A 24441-nucleotide genomic window follows, 5' to 3' on the forward strand; every position below is an offset into this window, starting at 1 on the left:
TCTTCTCGTTGTCAGTGTTTTCCACACATTCCGTTCCTCTCCGAGTCTGCACAGAACCTCATCATTCCTTATCTTCTCGGTCCACCTAAATTCCAACATTCGTCTGTAGCAGCACATCTCAAATGCTTCAATTGTTTTCTGTTCAAGCTTCCCGCAGTCCCTGTTTCACTTTCATACAATGCTGTGCTCCAGAAGTACATTCTCAGAAATTTCTTCCTGAAATTAAGGCATATTTTTGATACTACTAGACTTGTCTTGGCCAGGAATACCCTTTCTGCCAGTGCTAGTCTGCTGTTTATGTACTCCTTGCTCTGTTGTTGGTTATTTTGCTGCCTAGGTAGCAAAAGTGCTTAAGTTCATCTGCTTCGTGGCCATCAATCCTGATGGTAAAGTTTCTCACTGTTCTCATTTCTGCTACTTCTCATTACTTCTTCGATTTACTCTCAATCCGTATTCTGTACTCATTAGACTGTTCATTCCATTCAGCAGGTCCTGTAATTCTTCTTCACGTTTAGTAAAGATAGCAACGTCATCAACGAATCGCATCACTGATATTCTTTCACCCTGAATTTTGATTCCTCTCTTGAACCTTTCTTTTATTTCCATTACTGATTCTTCGGTGTACAGATTGAACAGTAGAGGGGCGAAAGACTACATCCTTGTATTACTCCCATTTTAATCTGAGCTCTTCGTTCTAGGTCGTCCACTGTTGTAAATATTCTACACTCCTGGAAATGGAAAAAACAACACATTGACACCGGTGTGTCAGACCCACCATACTTGCTCCGGACACTGCGAGAGGGCTGTACAAGCAATGATCACACGCACGGCACAGCGGACACACCAGGAACCGCGGTGTTGGCCGTCGAATGGCGCTAGCTGCGCAGCATTTGTGCACCGCCGCCGTCAGTGTCAGCCAGTTTGCCGTGGCATACGCAGCTCCATCGCAGTCTTTAACACTGGTAGCATGCCGCGACAGCGTGGACGTGAACCGTATGTGCAGTTGACGGACTTTGAGCGAGGGCGTATAGTGGGCATGCGGGAGCCCGGGTGGACGTACCGCCGAATTGCTCAACACGTGGGGCGCGAGGTCTCCACAGTACATCGATGTTGTCGCCAGTGGTCGGCGGAAGGTGCACGTGCCCGTCGACCTGGGACCGGACCGCAGCGACGCACGGATGCACGCCAAGACCGTAGGATCCTACGCAGTGCCGTAGGGGACCGCACCGCCACTTCCCAGCAAATTAGGGACACTGTTGCTCCTGGGGTATCGGCGAGGACCATTCGCAACCGTCTCCATGAAGCTGGGCTACGGTCCCGCACACCGTTAGGCCGTCTTCCGCTCACGCCCCAACATCGTGCAGCCCGCCTCCAGTGGTGTCGCGACAGGCGTGAATGGAGGGACGAATGGAGACGTGTCGTCTTCAGCGATGAGAGTCGCTTCTGCCTTGGTGCCAATGATGGTCGTATGCGTGTTTGGCGCCGTGCAGGTGAGCGCCACAATCAGGACTGCATACGACCGAGGCACACAGGGCCAACACCCGGCATCATGGTGTGGGGAGCGATCTCCTACACTGGCCGTACACCACTGGTGATCGTCGAGGGGACACTGAATAGTGCACGGTACATCCAAACCGTCATCGAACCCATCGTTCTACCATTCCTAGACCGGCAAGGGAACTTGCTGTTCCAACAGGACAATGCACGTCCGCATGTATCCCGTGCCACCCAACGTGCTCTAGAAGGTGTAAGTCAACTACCCTGGCCAGCAAGATCTCCGGATCTGTCCCCCATTGAGCATGTTTGGGACTGGATGAAGCGTCGTCTCACGCGGTTTGCACGTCCAGCACGAACGCTGGTCCAACTGAGGCGCCAGGTGGAAATGGCATGGCAAGCCGTTCCACAGGACTACATCCAGCATCTCTACGATCGTCTCCATGGGAGAATAGCAGCCTGCATTGCTGCGAAAGGTGGATATACACTGTACTAGTGCCGACATTGTGCATGCTCTGTTGCCTGTGTCTATGTGCCTGTGGTTCTGTCAGTGTGATCTTGTGATGTATCTGACCCCAGGAATGTGTCAATAAAGTTTCCCCTTCCTGGGACAATGAATTCACGGTGTTCTTATTTCAATTTCCAGGAGTGTATATTACCCCTCTTTGCCTATAGCTTACCCCTTTTTTCTCAGAATTTCGAAAAACCTGCACCATTTTACGTTGTCGAACGCCTATTCCAGGTCAACAAACCCTATGAACATGTCTTGATTTTTCATTAGCCTTGCTTCCATTATCAACCGCGACGTCAGAATTGCCTCTCTCGTGCGTTTACCTTCCTAAAGCCAAACTCATTGTCATCTAACATATCCTCAATTTTCTTTCTAATTCTTCCTCATATTATTCTTGTAAGCAACTTGGATGCATGAGCTGTTAAGCTGATTGTGTGACACTTCTCGCACTTCTCAGCTCTCGCAGTCTTAGGAATTGTGTGGATGATAGTCAGATGGTATGTTGTCAGACTCATACTTTCTACACACCAGCATGAATAGTCGTTTCGTTCCCACTTCCCCAATGATTCGTTATTCATCCCTTCTACCTTAATTGATCTCAAGGCCTGCAAAGATCTCTTAAGTTCTGATTCTAATACTGGATCCCCTATCTCTTCTAAATCTAATCCTGTTCTTCTTCTATCACATTAGACAAATCTGCACTTCTTAGAGGAATTCAGTGTACTCTTTCCACCTACCCGCTCTCTACTCTGCATTTAACAGTGCAATTCCCGTTGCACTCTTAATGTTTCCACCCTTGCTTTTAATTTTACAGAAGATTGTTTTGACCTTCCTATGTGCTGAGTCATTCCTTCCGACAATCGTTTCTTTTTCGAGTTCTGCAAGTTTTTCATGCAGCTATTTTGTCTTAGCTTCCCTGCTCTTCCTATTTATTTCATTCCTCAGTGACTTGTACTTCATTATCCCTGAATTTCCCTGAACATTTTCGTTCCTCCTTCCATGGATCAACTGAAGTATTTCTTCTGTTACCCGTGGTTTCTTCGCAGTTACATTCTTTGTACTTATGTTTTCCTTTCCGTCTTCTGTGATTTCCCTTTTTAGAGGTGTTTATTCCTCTTCAACTGCACTGCCTACTAATCTGTTCCTCATTGCCGTGTCTATAGCCTTAGAGATCTCCAAGCACGTCTCGTCATTACTTATCACTTCCGTATTCCACCTGTTTGAGTATTGATTCCACCTAACCAATCTCGTAAATTTCAGCCTGCGCGTCGTCACTACTAAATTGTCATCTGACTCTATATCTGCTTCTGGATACGCCTTGCTATCCAGTATCTGATTTCGAAGTCTCTGTCTGACCAAGATGTAATCTAGCTGAAATCTTCGAGTGTCAACCGGCCTTTTCCGAGTATGTCTCCTCCTTTTGTGATTCTTGAACAGAGTATTTGCTATTACTAGCTGAACTTTATTGCAGAACTCAGTTAATCTTTCTCCTCTCTCATTCCTTCTCCGAAGCACCTTTCTCCTGTAACCTTTTCTTCTGCTCCTTCCCCCACAACTGCGTTCCAATGCCCCATGACTATTAGATTTTCATGTCCCTTTACCCTTTTAATATCCTCAGATACTTTCTCTCGCTCTCTTCGTCTTCAGCTTGCGACGTCGGAATATATATCTGAACTGTCGTTGACGGTATTGGTTTGCCTTCGATTCTGATAATAACAACCGTGCCACAGAACTGTTCTCAGTAACGTGCTCTCCTCCCTTCCTCCCTATTTGTAACGGATCCCACTCCCGTTACACCATTTTCTGCTGCTGCTGATATTACCCTATACTCATCTGATCAAAAATTCTTTTCTTCTTTCCATTTCGCTTCACTGACTCCCACTATATCTAGATTGAGCCCATGCTTTTTCCTTCCGTATCAGTCTCTTAAACTTCAGTCTACTCTTCATCATTAGTAAATTACGATCTGAGTCTATACCTGCCCCTGGGTACCACTTACCATCCAATATCTGACATCGGAATCTCTAATTGACCATTATGTAACGCTGCTGGAATCTTCCGCTGTTTCCGTGTATTTTCCAAGGAAATCTTCGAAATTTGTTGCAGAATTCAGTTAAGAAACTAAACAGTTGTATTTGCATTGCGCGTTGTTCTTTTTGAGACATGCGACGTAGCCCAGTGAATGCGAAACAGTATCAGGCCCACATAGATCTCTCATGCACTAGTGCATAGCCCGGAGATGAACAACTACACCTCCGACAAGTCTGCATGATGATAGATCTACGCAGGCCTCTTCCTGTCTCACATTCATGCCTCAACAATTACGACGCGCAATGTTTCCAAATATTTGATGAGGGCAATTATATGCTGGGACACTATGTATGTTCGGTATCCATATACCTAACACCATCTAATATGCACTCAGTCTGAAGATGGCTAAATCTGTGAAACGTCTCGTTGGTGAACAAATAACAGTTCCATTAATGTACTCTATTTATCCTTCGGTTCGATCATAAAGAGAAATTGTTAGTGCGATGTGGCCTGCAGCTTCAGTTTCACACATCTCGTGGCATATACCCGCTATCCAAACATTTCTCCGCAAAATAGTCGTATAAAATCTGAAACTTTTTGTTTTCAGGAGCGCTCTGCTGAATACGCAGCCATGTAAAGATAATGCCAGATGCTCTAGTGGCTGATATCGAATAGCGGCATACAAGCTAGTAAATCCTACTTCTGTTTCGAGGTCCATTTACTGAAGTACGTCGGGCTGTGCAGGAACTTCATCATGTTTACTTCCACACAATTCTTACCCACGTTTTCAGTGTGAGAAGGTGCTTCAGGCTTTGGTTAACAACATATCTAACCTGAATCAAAATGTTTGACAAGTGTGACATCCATAAATTATATGAGCATTGGCACACTGTGTTAGATAATTTCAGAGAACATATTGTTGGTGACTGACTACTCCCTTATACACTGAGTGCCAAAGAAACTGGTGAAGGCATGCGTATTCAAATACAGAGACATGTAAAGAGGCAGAATACGGTGCTGCGGTCGGCAACGCCTACATAAGACTAGCGCGGTTGTTAGATCAGTTACTGCTGGTACAGTGGCAGGTTATCAAGATTTAAGTCAGTTTGAAGGTGGTGTTATACTTGGCGCGCGAGCGATGGTTCATAGCATCTCAAAGGCTCGGATAAAGTGAAGATTTTCCCCTAGGACCTAGGAAACCGGTAAAACATCAACTCTCCGACATCGCTGCTGCCGCAAAAAGATCCTGCAAGAACGGGACTAACGACGACTGAAGAAAATCATTCATCGTGACAGAAGTGCAACCCTTCAGCAAATTACTGCAGATTTCAATACTGGACCATCAACAAGTGTTAGCCTGCGAACCATTCAACGAAACATCTTCGATATGGCCTTTTGTTGTCAATAGCCCACTCATGTACCCTTGATGACTGCACGACACAAACCTTTAGGCTTCGCCTGGCTCCGTTAACACCGCGGTTGGACTGTTGAGGACTGGAAACGTGTTGCGTGGTCGGATGAGTCTAGTTTCAAATTGTATCGAGCGGATCGACGTGTATGGTCGTGGAAACAACCAGATGAATCCATGGATTCTGCATGTCAGAAGCGGACTGTTCAAGTTGGTGGAGGCTCTGTAATGGTGTGAGGCATGTGCAGTTGGAGTGATTTGGGATCCCTGATACGTCTAGGTACGACTCTGGCAGGTGACACGTATGTAAGCATCCTCTCTGATCAGCTGCACCCATTCATGTCCATTGTGCTTTATGACGGATATGGGCCATTCTAGCAGAACAATGCGCCAACCTACACGTCCAGAATTGCTACAGAGTGGCTCAAAGAACATTCCTCTGAGTTTTAACTCTTCCGCTGGCCACCAGACTCCCCAGGCATGAACATCATTGGGCGTGTCTGGAATGCCTTGCAACATGCTGTCCAGAAGGGGTCTCCACACCCTCGTATTCTTACTGATTTATGGAGAGCGATGCAGGATTCATGGTATCAGTTCCCTCCAGCACTACTTCAGATATTAGTCGAGTCCATGCCACGTCGTGTTACCGTACTTCTACATGCTCGCGGGTGCCCTACACGATATTAGGCAGGTGTACCAGTTTCTTTGGCTCTTCAGTCTATTTGTCTGCTGTGTTCTGTGAACTAATGAAAAATGTTGAAAAATATGGAATGTAATAATAAAAACAAATTTGATTTTACCAATATAATACTACAACAAAGGTATATTTTAGTAAAAAAAAGTATTCATACATTGAACATGCCCAAACTGTCACGAATTATTAATATATTGCACATTGTTGACAATAAGAGGACTGTGTCTTCTACTTAAAGTCATGTGTTGTATTCAAGTAGCATTATATCTTTCGTCAACAAAATCTTATATTCTCAAAAAACAAAAAAATATTATTATCTTTACAGAAGCAGAAAATGCAGGTATCAACAAGTGTGTAAGTCTGAAAAATAATACGTTTTCATCTTTAGATCTATGAGGCATTTAAGATATGTATCGAGATGTCATATGTTGCACATAAGAAGTAGAAGTACGGTCTCCAGTAAGATTCAAATCAAGAAGTAACTTAGCTTCCTCGTTACAATGTGACCTATATACCTCGAAGCCACACAACATCTACAGCTTTCGTTTATTTCTAATCGACCCAGTGGCCAAGACAGTGCAGAGTACTCGCAATATAAAAGATTAGATAGTGGTAGTGTAAGTAGGCTGTTTAGGTTTTAACGTTTGTAACGCCATATAGCGCTCCATATGAAAATCACTGACTGTGCTGTGTGCAGTCTGTGGCTGGTTTGCATTGTTGGAATTTGCTATTGTAGCGTTCGGCAGTTGGCTGTTAACAGCGCGTAGCGTTGCGCAGTTGTAGGTGAGCCGCCAGCAGTGGTGGATGTGGGGAGAGAGATGTCGGAGTTTTGAGAGCGGATGATCTGGACGTGTGTCCATCAGAGACAGTAAATTTGTAAGACTGGATGTCATGAACTGATATATATATATATATATATATATATATATATATATATATATATATATATATATATATAATGACTTTTGAGCACTATTAAGGTAAATACATTGTTTGTTCTCTATTAAAAACTTTCATTTGCTAACTGTGCCTATCAGTAGTTAGTGCCTTCAGTAGTTAGAATCTGGCAGTATTGGCGCACGCTGTTTTGCAATAGTTCGAATAACGTAGATTTTTGTGAGGTAAGTGATTCATGAAAGGTGTAGGTTATTGTTAGTCAGGGCCATTCTTTTGTAGGAAGTATTGAAATTCAGATTGCGTTGCGCTAAAAATATTATGTGTCAGTTTAAGCACAGTCATTTATAATTTTTCTAAGGGGACGTTTCATATGTTGACCCTTAGCCGAGGATACCTCACTGGAATCTTCTGATTTTTTCTTGTAGTTTGTGTAATTAGTGTAGCTATTGTTTATTGCTAGCGCGTAATTATAGAGAGAATTTCCTTTGTAGTTGTAGTTTTTCATTGTTGTACAGTAAAACAGTTGTGGCATGCATGTAGATTTGAACCAATTATTTCACAACTGCACTTGCAATTAACGAGATATTTTTTTCAGTGCTATGCTAATGTGATTTCTTATTTTTGCTCTTCAAATTGTGCTTTTCTTGTTATCGTGTGAAATACGTGATAATTATGGCGTGTGAAAAACGTAACACTAGGCTCCAAAGTAAACTGAGAAATGACAATGAATACGAAAAAAGTGTGTTAGCGCCACCGTGTAATGAAATAACTTATGTTCAAAGTAGTAATTTGGTAATTGTGCATAGGGAATGGAGCGGGCTGCAAGTAATGGTGTAGACAGTGAAACAATTAGTGAACAGGGAAGCATTATCGATCGATCGGTCGGCAACAGTTCGCCTCAGCAATCCGAAGTGACAGGACACAATCTTGCAAATACTGTATATTCAGGTTTTGCGTCTTCACCGTTTTCTCAAATAAGTCAAGACACATTTTCTAATTTTCAAAATGCGAATACCGACTGTTCAAATGCACTGCCAAATAGCACTGAGGAACATGTTTCAGACACCAGTGCATTGTTATTACAATTAATGCAACAAATGGGACAAAAGCTTCAAACGTTAGACACAATGGAACAACATCTTCAAAAGTTAGACACAATGGAACAAAATCAGAGACAAACACAGCAAAAGTTAGACACGATGGAACAAAATCAGAGGCAAACACAGCAACAGCTTCAAAAGTTAGACTCAATGGATCAGACACTTGAACAAAAAGGTGAAGGTTTAACTGCTGAGTTACTTAAAATCGAATCGAAATGTCAAAAAGTCTGTAATGATGTAAAAACACAAATTTGTGAGCATTTTCAACCTATTTTTTCGCGTCATGAAAATGCATTACAGAATCATGAAGCAGCCATAAAAGAACTGCAAACAATTGTTCTTGAAAATCACGACACCTTGCAAGCTAAAATTCACTCAGTTGCATCTACTGATTCGGTTATGCAACTTGCAAAAACTCAGGAAAACTTAAAGGATGCGATTTGAACACAAATGGACACTCTGAAACTTGGTTCAGAGAAACACACTGAGGAAATCAGTTCACTGTCGGAGAAAGTAGCCGAACTTTCGGATCAGTTCACTAACTTATCTACAAAGGTAGATGATGATCTGAATGACACAAGACCCGTAGCCTTCACTGACACAGAAAAGTATGAACAAATTATAAAATTCAAACAAAATCAAAATCAAGTCAATACACAGCACAAAAGAGAAATCCGGGAAGTACAAGATCAGTTGACACAGGTAATACAGGAATTACATATTTCAGAGGACACTCGTGCTCCAATACGAGAAGAGGTACACAGAAATACGGAACAGCCACAAAATAATAACACAGGGCACTTCGGAAATTATGAAAGAAATTAGCAAGATACACCGATTTTTGAGACGGAACCGCCGAAAAGAAGTAACAATGACCGATATGCGACTCGCCGACATGATGATTTTGACTATATGCTGTTCATTACTACACGTAAATTCAAAACATTTAAGAATTCTGGCAACGACATTCATCCACAAGCGTGGCTTCATCAATTCTCTCATTGGTTTCCTCCCAACTGGTCATTAGAACACAGATTAGAATTTATGTGTGGCTACTTAGAGAATGAACCAGCTGTAAGAATGCGATCAGTCATTCACGATTGCAATAGTGAAGGAGAATTTTATCATGCCTTCCTCTCAGCATACTGGCCACAAACTACTCAAGATCGCGTAATACATAGCATCATGATGATGAAACACTTTGAACAATCTCAATTTTCGTCTTGTGAAATATTTTGAAGACATGTTGCACAAGAATCAGTACCTGTCAAACCCATACAGCCCCTCAGAACTCATCCGCATTTGCTTAATCAAATTTCCTGAATATTTACGACATATTATTTTGGCAGGACGTTGCAAAGACGACATCGAAGATTTTCAGGGACTGTTACAAGAATTGGAAATTGACAGTGACAATCGCGGGACGCGAAAATTGGAACGCAACAATTGCAGGTCACATCCGTCACAATTCCGCGATGACAGAAATAATAACTGGACACGACAAGGCTATTCTTACAACGCAAATCGTGACCAAAACAGACACCACCCATATGACAACCACTGGCAGATTAATAATAATTACAGAGAATGATCGCATTTCCATAGTAATGAATATGACAGAGACAATCAGAGAAACAGACAATATGGGAACCAAAATAATTATTATCAAGTGAGGCAGACTAACTTCAGACGCAACAGTTCAGCACGCAGTTACGATTCAGGGAGAACTTCTCCACCACATGACCGACAAGAAAGAAACTATGGAATCTACCGACATGATGACAGACGATATAACCGTAACGACAGACCTGAATTTCATCAGAACTGGCGGGATTCAAACAGGGCAGGACCCTCTCGACAAGGTGAATTTGCAGAAGTTAGATCTCCAAATCCTAATAACGACGCGCCCCAACAAAGAGACAGACAATAACTCGCACCGTAGGCAGCCACGTGCGCCGGATGGGCTTGAGAAAAATAACATAAGCTAACTTTGAGAAAATTTCCAGTATTCTTTACCGACTTATACCACATGATAATTGCGTTCAAGTTGCAACTCTGAGTACCAGGAAGAGTAAAGGATTGCACCACATTTCACATGTAAAACCGTTTATTGAGAGATAATCTGTTTCTTAACAGTCTTTGCTATAAAATTTTTTGCTTCACGTTACTAGTACTCTTTGTCACACTTAGAAACTGTTAACATGCAACTATGTTTTAAAGTTAACTATCCAGTTAATAACCTAGGGAACTTATTTAGACAATTAGTTAGAAACGCATTGTTATAGTGAACAGAGGACACAGCGTTATTGTGTGTGTACATTCTTGCTTGTTGATTGCACGATTACATAACGACTATAAGGCTCACATACTTAGAACATATACCGATACTGCTAATGAGATTTTAATGCAACATTTTGTTTTACTTGAAAATACATTCTTTATTTGAAGTACTTTCTGTGGGATTAAAGATGACTTAGTATTTGGTTTCTTTGACAGCTACACGAGTATATCACGATGCAACTAATGTGTGACACAATTTACATTGTTGCTTTTGTGCTGTATCTGTTATATCTGCACAGTTTTTCTGAATTCTTCTGGAAAGGAAAACATGTTTTAGTAGTAACTTTTGTGGTATAGCTACAATGAGACAGCTTGTTTCATAGCACAACAATACGTTACAGTATAATACTTCCTTGATCATGGTACTGTACGTAATAACTACGATATCTATATGCATAGCATTTCACTTTGTTTGTTATGAGGTAAGTAAAAATGGTTCAGATAGCTCTGAGCACTATGGGACTTAACATCTATGGTCATCAGTCCCCTAGAACTTAGAACTACTTAAACCTAACTAACCTAAGGACAGCGCACAACACCCAGTCATTACTATGAGGTAAGTACATTGACTTCTACAGAACTTTGCTTACGGACGACGATAAATACGACACTTGGCACATTTTTTACCCTTAAATAATGACAGAGATTATGTTACAACAAGACGCACATTTTAGCCCTGAAGTACACGTGTTTGCGTGATTAATTTTGTACTTAAAATATTTATTTTTAAATATTTTGGAATTACAAAGATACAAAGGTTTTCCGTGATACATTTCATTCCATTGCTGTAATCTGTAACACCTGAGGGTATAATTACATTAATCCTCAGGGGGGTACACGCTTACTTTGTGTACCATGTATGTAGCAAGCACAAGGAGCCCTAGTTAATATGGTATTTGGTTATACAACTTTAGAGATCGGTACCATATTTCTCTAACACATAAATTACACAGATATCTGATCATTTAAATGAGAGAGAAAAATATTTTTGTACACTACATCACTGACAGATGTTTACGTAATTACACTGTTGGATAACTTCACATTTATGAAATTGTATTTTGTCTGTACTTTGTGAACTGTTCATATTTTTTCGGAACCATTGTGATATTATGAGAGCTTTGAATGATGTGTTTGTTATGGGATCATGATTTTAAAGTACGTTTGAGGTAGATGACACTACTGAAATGAGCAGAGAATTTTTTTAGGTTTTGAAATTATTGGAGGAAGCTACGACGATTTTGAGATTTGACTGAGGTGTAATGACGTTATTATTACGACGACGATATGTATTATGCTGTTGAGGTATGTTTATGATCAATAAGCTGATGCTATATGAGGAATTTTATTATGAAACATATTTATACTGAAGAAATATGGAGGAAGTGTTGACGAATATACCGCAGGGACAGGCTGGACAGTGAAAGGGGAGGCGTGTTTATAGCGATAAGAAGTGCAATAGTTCGAAGGAAATTGACGGAGATCCTAAATGTGAAATAATTTGGGTGAAGGTCACGGTTAAAGCACGCTCAGACATGGTAATTGGATGTCTCTATATGCCCCCTGGCTCAGCAGCTGTTCTGGCTGAGCACCTGAAGGATAACTTGGAAAATATTTCGAGTAGATTTCCCCACCATGTTATAGTTCTGGGTGGAGATTTTAATTTGCCGGATATAGACTGGGAGACTCAAACGTTCATAACGGGTGGCAGGGACAAAGAATCCAGTGAAATTTTTTTTAAGTGCTTTATCTGAAAACTACCTTGAGCAGTTAAACAGAGAACCGATTCGTGGCGATAACATGTTAGACCGTCTGGTGACAAACAGTCCCGAACTATTTGAAACAGTCAACGCAGAACAGGGAATCAGCGATCATAAAGCGGTTACTGCATCTATTATTTCAGCCGTAAATAGAAATATTAAAAAAGGTAGGAAGATTTTTCTGTTTAGCAAAAGTGACAAAAAGCAGATTTCAGGGTACCTGATGGCTCAACACAAAAGTTTTGTCTCAAGTACAGGTAGTATTGAGGATCAGTGGACAAAGTTCAAAACCATCGTACAATATGTATTAGATGAGTATGTGCCAAGCAAGATCGTAAGAGATGGAAAAGAGCCACCGTGCTACAACAACCGAGGTAGAAAATTGCTGCGGATGCAAAGGGAACTTCATAGCGAACATAAACATAGCCAAAGCCTTGCAGACAAACAAAAATTACGTGAAGCGAAATGTAGTGTGAGGAGGGCTATGCAAGAGGCGTTCAATGAATTCGTAAGTGAAGTTCTGTGTACTGACTTGGCAGAAAATCCTAAGAAATTTTGGTCTTATGTCAAAGCGGTAGGTGGATTAAAACAAAATGTCCAGACACTCTGTGACCAAAATGGTACTGAAACAGAGGATGACAGACTAAAGACCGAAATACCAAATGTCTTTTTCCAAAGCTGTTTCACAGAGGAAGACTGCACTGTAGTTCCTTCTCTAGATTGTCGCACAGATGACAAAATGGTAGATATCGAAATAGACGACAGAGGGAAAGAGAAACAATTAAAATCGCTCAAAAGAGGAAAGGCCGCTGGACCTGATGGGATACCAGTTCGATTTTACACAGAGTATGCGAAGGAACTTGCCCCCCTTCTTGCAGCGATGTACCATAGGTCTCTAGAAGAGCGTGGCGTTCCAAAGGATTGGAAAAGGGCGCAGGTCATCCCCGTTTTCAAGAAGGGACGTCGAACAGATGTGCAGAACTATAGACCTATATCTCTAACATCGATCAGTTGTAGAATTTTGGAACACGTATTATGTTCGAGTATAATGGTTTTTCTGGAGACTAGAAATCTACTCTGTAGGAATCAGCATGGGTTTTGAAAAAGACGATCGTGTGAAACCCAGCTCGCGCTATTCGTCCACGGGACTCAGAGGGCCATAGACACGGGTTCCCAGGTAGATGCCGTGTTTCTTGACTTCCGCTAGGCGTTCCATACAGTTCCCCACAGTCGCTTAACTAACAAAGTAAGAGCATATGGACTATCAGACCAATTGTGTGATTGGACTGAAGAGATCCTAGATAACAGAACGCAGCTTATCATTCTCAATGGAGAGAAGTCTTCCGAAGTAAGAGTGATTTCAGCTGTGCCGCAGGGGAGTGTCGTAGGACCGTTGCTATTCACAATACAGTGGGTTGCAAAAAGGTATGGCCAAACTTTGAGGAAACATTCCTCACACACAAAGAAAGAAAATATGTTATGTTGACATGTGTCCGGAAACGCTTACTTTCCATGTTAGAGCTCATTTTATTATTTCTCTTCAAATCACATTAATCATGGAATGGAAACACACAGCAACAGAACGTACCAGCGTGACTTCAAACACTTTGTTACAGGAAATGTTCAAAATGTCCTCCGTTAGCGAGGATTTGTGCATCCACCCTCCGTCGCATGGAATCCCTGATGCGCTGATGCAGCCCTGGAGAATGGCGTATTGTATCACAGCCGTCCACAATACGAGCTCGAAGACTCTACATCTGGTACCGGGGTTGCGTAGACAAGAGCTTTCAAATGCCCCTATAAATGAAAGTCAAGAGGTTTGAGGTCAGGAGAGCGCGGAGGCCATGGAATTGGTCCGCCTCTACCAATCCATCGGTCACCGAATCTGTTGTTGAGAAGTGTACGAACACTTCGACTGAAATGTGCAGGAGCTCCATCGTGCATGAACCACATGTTGTGTTGTACTTGTAAAGGCACATGTTCTAGCAGCACAGGTAGAATATCCCGTATGAAATCATGATAACGTGCTCCATTGAGCGTAGGTGGAAGAACATGGGGCCCAATCAAGACATCACCAACAGTGCCTGCCCAAACGTTCACAGAAAATCTGTGTTGATGACGTGATTGCACAATTGAGTGCTTGTTGATTGTGAAAATTTACAATTTGATCACGTTCGAATGAAGGCTCATCCGTAAAGAGAACATTTGCACTGAAATGAGGATTGACACATTTTTGGATGAACCATTCGTAGAAGTGTACCCGTGGAGGCCAATCAGCTGGTGATAGTGCCTGCGCATGCTGTACATGGTACGGAAACAACTGGTTCTCCCGTAGCACTCTCCATACAGTGACGTGGTCAACGTTACCTAGTACAGCAGCAACTTCTCTTACGCTGACATTAGAGTTATCGTCAACTGCACGAAAAATTGCCTCGTCCATTGCAGGTGTCCTCGTCGTTCTAGGTCTTCTCCAGTCGCGAGTCATAGGCTGGAATGTTCCGTGCTCCCTAAGACGCCTGTCAATTGCCTCTAACGTCTTCCTGTCGGCACACCTTCGTTCTGGAAATCTGTCTCGATACAAACGTACCGCGCCACGGCTATTGCCCCGTGCTAATCCATACATCAAATGTGCATCTACCAACTCCGCAATTGTAAACATTGCACTGACTGCAAAACCACGGTCGTGATGAACACTAACCTGTTGATGCTACGTACTGATGTGCTTCATGACAGTACTGTAGAGCAACGAGTCGCATGTCAACACAAGCACCGAAGTCAACATTACCTTCCTTCAATTGGGCCAACTGGCGGTGAATCGAGGAGGTACAGTACATACTGACGAAACTTTTGTACCTTTATAATTGTATTCTCATGTTATAAATTTGTAATTGCCACCAGTTCTTCAAATTAAGTAACTTGTAACCATTTATTTCACTGCACACAGTTCTGTTGGTATATGCACAGTATGTGAGAAGTTGGGACTGTTAGTGTTTGCACGTGTGTTAATAATTCAGCAAGGGACTGGTTAACAGCATTGCTGGTTCTAAGGACATTTAAAAAGAATTGTGAGTGCACAAGTGGTGGTTCATGGACTTGCTACATTGTCTGCAAGACTCTTCGTTAGTGATTGTGCAGCTACACAGTCGCAACAGATGGCTGCTGGCCGTCTCCACAAGGACTACAGTGGGTCTGCACCTTTGGTGGCCCACCAATACCATAATCTCTTCCAGGAGTACAGTGGGTCTGCTCTGTGATGACCTACCTACCAATATTCTTCAAAACTTCGACCGACTCTGCTGTGGGTGTGCACTGATGTGGCCCATTACCTGTCTGTATATCAAGAGTCAGCACTGTCTTTCCGTTGGTAGGACAACACTGCTTCTTCAAGACTGCATGGAAATCCACTACTTCCGTGTGCATTTTCTTTTACTGCTCAGACTTTAGAAAAAAAACACTAAAATTTTACTGTGATGAATGATCAGGACTGTCTTTATGGACTGTGAGAAAATTTAGCTTTTGAGCAACATTGTATCAGTAAGTGTGTGCATTTTATTTCTTTGTTATTGTAATTATGAAAAAAAATTTCAAATCTGTATTGGCCACTACCCAAAACAGTTTGTAAAATTTTTTGTGGGGAGCATGGGAGTTATGTAAGTAGGCTGTTAAGGTTTTTATGTTGGTAACGCCATGTAGCGCTCTATATAAAAATCGCTGAATGTGCTTTGATCAGTCTGTGGCTGGTTACCATTGTTGGAATTTGCTATTGTAGTGTTGCATAGTTAACAGCGCGTAGCGTTGCGCAGTTGTAGGTGAGCCGCCAGCAGTGGTGGATGTGGGGAGAGAGATGTCGGAGTTTTGAGAGCGGATGATCTGGACGTGTGTCCATCAGAGACAGTAAATTTTTAAGACTGGATGTCATGAACTGATATATATATTGTGAATTTTGAACACTACTAATGTAAATACATTGTTTGTTCTCTATCATAATCTTTCATTTGCTAACTATGCCTATTAGTAGTTAGTGCCTTCAGCAGTTAGAATCTTTTATTCAGCTATCAGTATTGGCGCACGCTGTTTTTCAGTAGTTGGAATAACGAAGATTTTTGTGAAGTAAGTGATTCATGAAAGGTATAGGTAATTGTTAGTCAGGGCCATTCTTTTGGAGGGATTATTGAAAGTCAGATTGCGTTGCGCTAAAAATATTGTGTGTCAGCTTAAGCACAGTCATTTATAATTTTTCTAAGGGGACGTTTCAGTAGTTTCTGTGTGGAACGATAGACGAAGGCTAAAAACCGTAAAATTACCATCTCCATGTCACATCTTAAGGGGACCACACCGTGGTTCAGGTGGAAAAAAATCGATTTTCGGTTTTCATCATATTTCGATAGATTAAGGTTTTATTTAAGTACTCTGAAAAGGATTTTGCTGAATTATTTTTTTTTAGCATTTAAAGAGCATTTTCCTACCACGTGTGTTTGTGTGCCACGAGCACTTTTCTGCCACCCACTTTTCTCATATATTTTAGATCTTTATATCTCCTACATTGCACGTTTTTTTTACTCCCGAGTGTGTTGCCTATCCTTGGAATGCAACGGTCGGTATTCTTTTGTTTCTGCTATTTGTAAACCACACACTTTCAAACACACCGTTAGATTTGTACAAGTGTGACTGCGAGTAGTTGTTATACTTACGTTTGCACAGCTTGTTTACAAATGTACTCATCTCTTTCACAGCTATTTATATAGAAGCTCCTGCAACTTAAGCCTATACCTAACGTCCTCTACTGATGATAAGCCATGTTATGGGCTGTGTCTATCAGGAGAAAATTAGTGGTGCAAGTGCAATAGGGCTCAGGCAACTGGAGAATCTTATTCTCACCAGCATTCTCTTCCTGCTGCTGTTGTTACAGCAATTAAACCTATTTTCGGAGACTTGCCTCATCCTAACCTTCTAAGGAAATATCTGCATGGGCAGACACAGAACCCAAATGTATGTTTCAATAGCGTAATTTGGAATCGCCTTCCTAAAACTGTATTTGTAGGCATGCATACAATGAAACTAAGAGTTCATAATGCTGTTATTACATTCAATTGTGGTAATATTGGAAAGTGTTGGGTATTGAACAAGCTGCGAGTTAATCCTGGTGAAAATACACTCCTGGATAGTGAAATAAGAACACCGTGAATTCATTGACCCAGGAAGGGGAAACTTTATTGACACATTCCTGGGGTCAGATACATCACATGATCACACTGACAGAACCACAGGCACATAGACACAGGCAACAGAGCATGCACAATGTCGGCACTAGTACAGTGTATATCCACCTTTCGCAGCAATGCAGGCTGCTATTCTCCCATGGAGACGATCGTAGAGATGCTGGATGTAGTCCTGTGGAACGGCTTGCCATGCCATTTCCACCTGGCGCCTCAGTTGGACCAGCGTTCGTGCTGGACGTGCAGACCGCGTGAGACGACGCTTCATCCAGTCCCAAACATTCTCAATGGGGGACAGATCCGGAGATCTTGCTGGCCAGGGTAGTTGACTTACACCTTCTAGAGCACGTTGGGTGGCACGGGATACATGCGGACGTGCACTGTCCTGTTGGAACAGCAAGTTCCCTTGCCGGTCTAGGGATGGTAGAACGATGGGTTCGATGACGGTTTGGATGTACCGTGCACTATTCAGTGTCCCCTCGACGATCACCAGTGGTGTACGGCCAGTGTAGGAGATCACTCCCCACACCATGATGCCGGGTGTTGGCCCTGTGTGCCTCGGTCGTATGCAGTCCTGATTGTGGCGCTCACCTGCACGGCGCCAAACACGCATACGACCATCATTGGCACCAAGGCAGAAGCGACTCTCATCGCTGAAGACGACACGTCTCCATTCGTCCCTCCATTCACGCCTGTCGCGACACCACTGGAGGCGGGCTGCACGATGTTGGGGCGTGAGCGGAAGACGGCCTAACGGTGTGCGGGACCGTAGCCCAGCTTCATGGAGACGGTTGCGAATGGTCCTCGCCGATACCCCAGGAGCAACAGTGTCCCTAATTTGCTGGGAAGTGGCGGTGCGGTCCCCTACGGCACTGCGTAGGATCCTACGGTCTTGGCGTGCATCCGTGCGTCGCTGCGGTCCGGTCCCAGGTCGACGGGCACGTGCACCTTCCGCCGACCACTGGTGACAACATCGATGTACCGTGGAGACCTCACGCCCCACGTGTTGAGCAATTCTGCGGTACGTCCACCCGGCCTCCCGCATGCCCACTATACGCCCTCGCTCAAAGTCCGTCAACTGCACATACGGTTCACGTCCACGCTGTCGCGGCATGCTACCAGTGTTAAAGACTGCGATGGAGCTCCGTATGCCACGGCAAACTGGCTGACACTGACGGCGGCGGTGCACAAATGCTGCGCAGCTAGCGCCATTCGACGGCCAACACCGCGGTTCCTGGTGTGTCCGCTGTGCCGTGCGTGTGATCATTGCTTGTACAGCCCTCCCGCAGTGTCCGGAGCAAGTATGGTGGGTCTGACACACCGGTGTCAATGTGTTCTTTTTTCCATTTCCAGGAGTGTATGATCACTGGGCTGCAACATTGCGATAAAATGAGGATAGCCGATGCAGACAGGTCTGCATCTAATATGGCCAAGAAAGCAAGACAAACATCCAGTAAGGTGAAAAAGAAGCTGGAAGACCTGCTGGAGGCCAAAGAACGGCCATCATATGCAGCAGGACAGGTTTAATTAACTCTAAGTAACAAATTTCAAAAGCTTTTTCTTTAAAGTCAATTTCCCGCAAACTAAAATTTTCGGTACATATGCCCCATTATATCAGAAAGTATCATAGATAAATGAATGACATTTTCAGAGACTCTGCATAACATAAAAAGCCACTTCTTGTACGACACTCATTAATATTCCCCTATTAGGAAGTTCACAAAAAATATTTTCTGCAGAAAAAACTTAATATTTTTTGTTAATAAATTTAACAAAGTATTTCTTAAAAACTATAAAATGGATAAAGCAGATTTTAGTACAGTTGACTCTATTAGCATCATGTAACATACAGTAAGAATATTAAGGTCATGCATCAAATAGGTTTTTCAGAAATGGGTCAAACACTTGCCTACATTAACATGGGTTAGATAGGCAGGGTGTGGTCCCTTTAAGTAAGGAAAACTCTGAATATTTAATATAACTTATGAAAACGTCAAGTGAATATAGCAGGATAATTCTGAGCACTTCAACAAGAAGGGCAATGATTACAAAGCAACCAAACAAATTCTGAAGGGTTGTGAGGAGTCAATTGCACCAATGGCAAAAAGAATACTTTTCCACAGCCAAATTCTTGAAAGGTGCACTGCCGGGGCAAAAGTAATGCTGCGCAGGCAGCAACGATTTCTCCTGGGGCCAAAGTACCGATCGAAAACGCTAATGAGCTTTAGTGTCATTTCTGTACCAGATGTCGGAGCTAAAGCATAGTTACGCAGAATACTCAGGTCCAAGAACTGCGGCAAGAACACTATAAATCCAGAACACTGGGAATTATTTGAAACGCCTTCCTCTTCGATAGCTGCGCTAATTATTTTTGGTTTTCTGTTTTAACTTTACTGCAAGTTCAGATATTCATTCGATTTCTTTGTAATGTTTCGTTATTCAAGTGTATATACTGGCAAATATAAGAGTAGATAAGACTTTCTGTTCGTTTGATCATTATGAGCTTAGGAACAGTATTTATCAGTAATGCTTTCATTGTTACTGTCTGAAAGCTACGAATAACTTAAAGTTACAAATGAAGAAAGTGTACGATAATGACCAACGAAACGGGATGAAAAACCTTTGTGTAGTTCAGATTCGACTGCAGCGTCTCCTAATGGAAGGAAGAGAAAGCTCTAATCAGATATGTAGGAGGGAACATCAAACACTGACAGCTTTCTATAACAACCAAGGAACGAATTGCGCTTAATCTTAATTGTGACAACATAACTGCTGCCTTCTTTGTCAGTGAAAGCGTAAAGTGTTCTGATGAATGGATTTCCAACTTTCTGCACAGACTGAATAAAACCAATATAACAATGAACGTTTCACCAAGTTGAGCGTGGGGTGCAATTTCTATGCAGTGTCTCGCATTAGGAGATGTTTGCTTTTAACTGAGTCCGCGTTGATGTCATACAAACAAAGTCTATGCGCTGTCGCAACATCCTTACGAGTATTACCAAGGTGTAATTGCGAGTACAGTCCGTTATGTTATGTAGTAGTCTACTTGTGACTCAATTTTATTCAGTCAGCGACAGCAATTTATTTTAATTTTTGTTGCGTATGTTGACGACATTCAGAATGAGTTCCAGACTGCCCTGACTTGTGCTTTCAGCTTCGTGAATGTCGACAGGATAGGATTGTCAGGTGATAACCCTATTGACCACCTGAGCAATCAGAGTCCTTTTGTAGGTTCCGCTAACGAATTATTGCGTCGAGCACGAGTGCAGCTAACCTGCTAGTGCAGTAAGTATTGATTAACTGGTTCGTTCGTGACAAGTGGGCAAGTGGGATTAGTACTTCAATTTTCCCCAGAGGACAGCAAGTACTGCAACACTTCTAATTCCGAAAACCATGGACCCGTGCAGCAGTGATCACACGGTTTAATTTTCTGCTCCATCAGACTAGGTAGGCGAAAGTCATCTCAGATAGGACCCACGTCCTTCGATTCTATCGCCAGCAATCCTCAGAGTGGGCTTTAGACGTGTCATTATCTTCATCCAGACGAACTATGGGCTGATAGTCACCTTTCATTTTAGTTAAATGCCTGAGGGTTAGGAAAAAAGAAAAATTTGCCTGGGTCTCAGTACAACTGTAAGAACCACTATTAGACATAACGTAGTTCATATATAGACACAGAATCTTATTAATAGCGATATAGGGTTATGTCATGGGTTTCGGGTAATCTGTTAGTATACCATTATCGGTAGGTCGGCGACTCACCGAAAGTCAGTATGTCTCTACATGTTGTGATCAAGGTAACGGAAATTTGCAGCACCGGCAACAGCTGTTAGCTTTCCTTCCCATCATCTAAAGGCGGAATTCCTTGTGATGTTAGCACCGGCCATTCCAATGAGTCAGAAATCTCTGAATAATGTGTCTGAAGTGCAGCATCTCAAGTCTTACTGCTGTATTCGTTGAGTGCGTTTACAGTAACAGCTATTTAGGAAGGAATGGGTCAGTCGTGAATAGCTTAAGCGCTGCAGGAAAAATAAAGTTGCAACGAAGTTGAAAATCAGTTTACGAGGTCGACATCGTGTCCTCCGCAACACGAATAAAGTTACTACTGGCTGTAATGCTTGATAAATGTAGACAACTTTTTTTCTTCCGTATGTTACAGTAAAACAAACTTGACCTCTTTATAAAACTGATTTTCTTAAAATTCATGATTGGTAAGTCCTAATGTTGGTCCTGTTGACGTATCACTATTTGATTCAAGTAAGGTTAACATTAGAGACATACGCGTTGGGCTTATTTTGGTAGCACTGTATCTCCTTGCCACTTATGCAGCACAACAGCAGTAAAGCTTTGCCCCTTTGTAGTTATCATAATGAAAAGGCGAAGGATCTCTGGAATATTGTCTCCGTCTATAAATCGCAGTACAGCTTCTTAACATGAAGGAACAAATAAAATTTTGGTGCCTTATTTGACTATAGCGTTCTCGTACGAATGATTTTATGAACAGTGTAATGTATCAAGCAGTTTTATACAGAGGTGATGAACAACCAAGGAGTATTTTGCTTAGTTTTAAGAACTTCATAAATTATAAACGACAGTACAAACCAGAAGAAAGGGCTTCGTAAGACCAGAATTTAAAGTACCCTGTACAATCGTTTATCCATAGTGCAGCTCATAATACTTCATTGTGGCGTTTCATAACGGACTTCACATACTTTATTTCCATACGATTGGTTCTCTTAATCGGTAAGTGGTGCTTCAAGTACTCTCCGCCTTACACAGTTAGTTGGCTTGCGGAGTATAATGTAGGTGTCTGAGCTGCAGACCACAAAAGCAGCCACTACTTCTGTAAAACAATAACATAAACTTAAATGATTGATGTCTACTCTATGTCGTGTTGATGATCTATAACACATTATGTATTATGGCCATCAGTGCCAACGTTATTGAGGCACACGATGAGCTCTGTGACGAAGGAATCCCTATTCGGGTCATCGCTATTCACTCTGATGTAAGCACTGCAACAGATTTGTACACTGTTACCACTGTCATAGAGCTTATTCACTGCTGAAAGCAGAATGAAAGACACTATCAGACCCGTCCCCACACGCTCCTACATGCTCTTTATTTCCCTTTTCGGATTTGTGGAGGGGTGATTAAAATGTTGTTTCGGACAGTTTCCACTGGCAAATTCACAAATTTACTGAATATGGTAAGAAACAGACGGACACCATAAAGAAGAAGAAATGACCGCTCTAAAGGAATCATAAAAGTTATATATGGATGGCTGCGATTCTTCAGTGTTTCGAAAAATAATTACATGTAAGGATAGCGATCCGATCTAGATGTTGGAGAGCAATCCCAATACTTAGAACACATGGTTAAATGTTACAGTGACGATTCTATTCAGGTTAAAAACGTTCCATCTTTCCCAGACAGTTCGTTACATCCATTAATTTACTGTATAGTATTTATGTGTATCCTGAAAAACAAACACCACGTTTCATTCACATCGGTGCTATTTCAGCCTTAGTCAGCCGTGGCTGTTGTTTCAATCTGCTAGTTTTTAAGCTGTCAAGTGTACATCAGAATATCAGATACGCTGCTGTCAGTTGCGCGATTGATCTTGTCCATTACTCTGAACCGTTGTTCCTGCACAGCACTATCTAATGACATGAACAAGCGCTCACCTCACAGTGCAATTTCAGGACGAAGGCACAAATATTTCAGTGTTTGTCACTGAAACAGAACATCGACGTCATTGTTGATTTTATCAAATGAAAACCTCTCACAATACTGAAGGAAAATAACTCTTCTCATTGCTAAACCTACGGGACATGAAGCATTCCATAACGTTCTACGCTGCTTTTCCCCTAACACACCTGTTTTCGTGCTTTACACACGAGTCTACAAACGCTGTGGCGGTTTTGTTACTTTGAAGACCAGTCATGCGATATCAATCAATAACGAGGCGCCGGAAGGTATTGTTAAATATTCTCATTTATTATGGAACAATATCGCTCTGTCAAGCTGTAAATCATTGAAGGAGACAGGAAAGATGGATAGGCCAAAATGTCACAATTCGTTAAGTGATGTTGTTTTTCAACTTGAATACAAATGCTTCCTGTCCTGATTATGTATGATCCTTATATCGCTGCGATATTGAAAGATGTTGATTCCTCTGGCGACAGAGCACTACGGGTGAGCAAGAAATCTTGTATCTCTTACGAACCACAGAGATTGAGAAGTCACGGATATCACAACTTGACAGAATCTGACTGCAATTTCATTCACAACTAGGAGTCGCAAGTAGTATTAACATCAACGTGTGTCATGTTTTGGCCGAGTTTCGTACTTCTTTCTGTGAACCTTGTGTCATGCTATCGAGTAGAGCTGCGATTTCAGTGACAAGTCGCAAATAGCAACAACAAAGCGCAGTTATCATTCAACGCCGTCTGCCATCTGATGGCCTACTTTCGTACTACTGCTTTTCTTTGCGACACACTATCGAGTCTAACTGTGGTTTCTGTGACAAGTCGCAACTATAAGTGGCAAGTAGCAACTAAAAACCGCAATTAATATTAGATGCTGTATGCCATCTGTTCACCTACGTTCGTACTTCGTTCTAAGAACCTTGCGTCTCGCCATATGGATGTATTGCGTATTTAAGGACGAGCAAATGAACCAAGAAGCTAATTTGCTCAGAGAAAAATTTTATATCCGGTTGAAAATTGGTGCAACCAACGAATGTGAATGCCAAATAAAGGTTGTGCTAGTAGACAGACCTATAGTATAGCTTGGAGTTTTCGTGAAATATTGAAACATACTTTTCATCATGAAAGCTAAAACAACAGGGTAATTTCAGAAAACAGATAATGTGTAAGGCTCTGATGAGTATATTGATGCGTATTACACACATGTATCGAACATAAACTACTAAAACTGCAATATGGTGTCTACTACGTAACTTTCGCCAAATGTTTAACAACTGTG

Source organism: Schistocerca cancellata, chromosome 3 (assembly GCF_023864275.1).
Source record: "Schistocerca cancellata isolate TAMUIC-IGC-003103 chromosome 3, iqSchCanc2.1, whole genome shotgun sequence".
Lineage (NCBI taxonomy): Eukaryota > Metazoa > Arthropoda > Insecta > Orthoptera > Acrididae > Schistocerca > Schistocerca cancellata.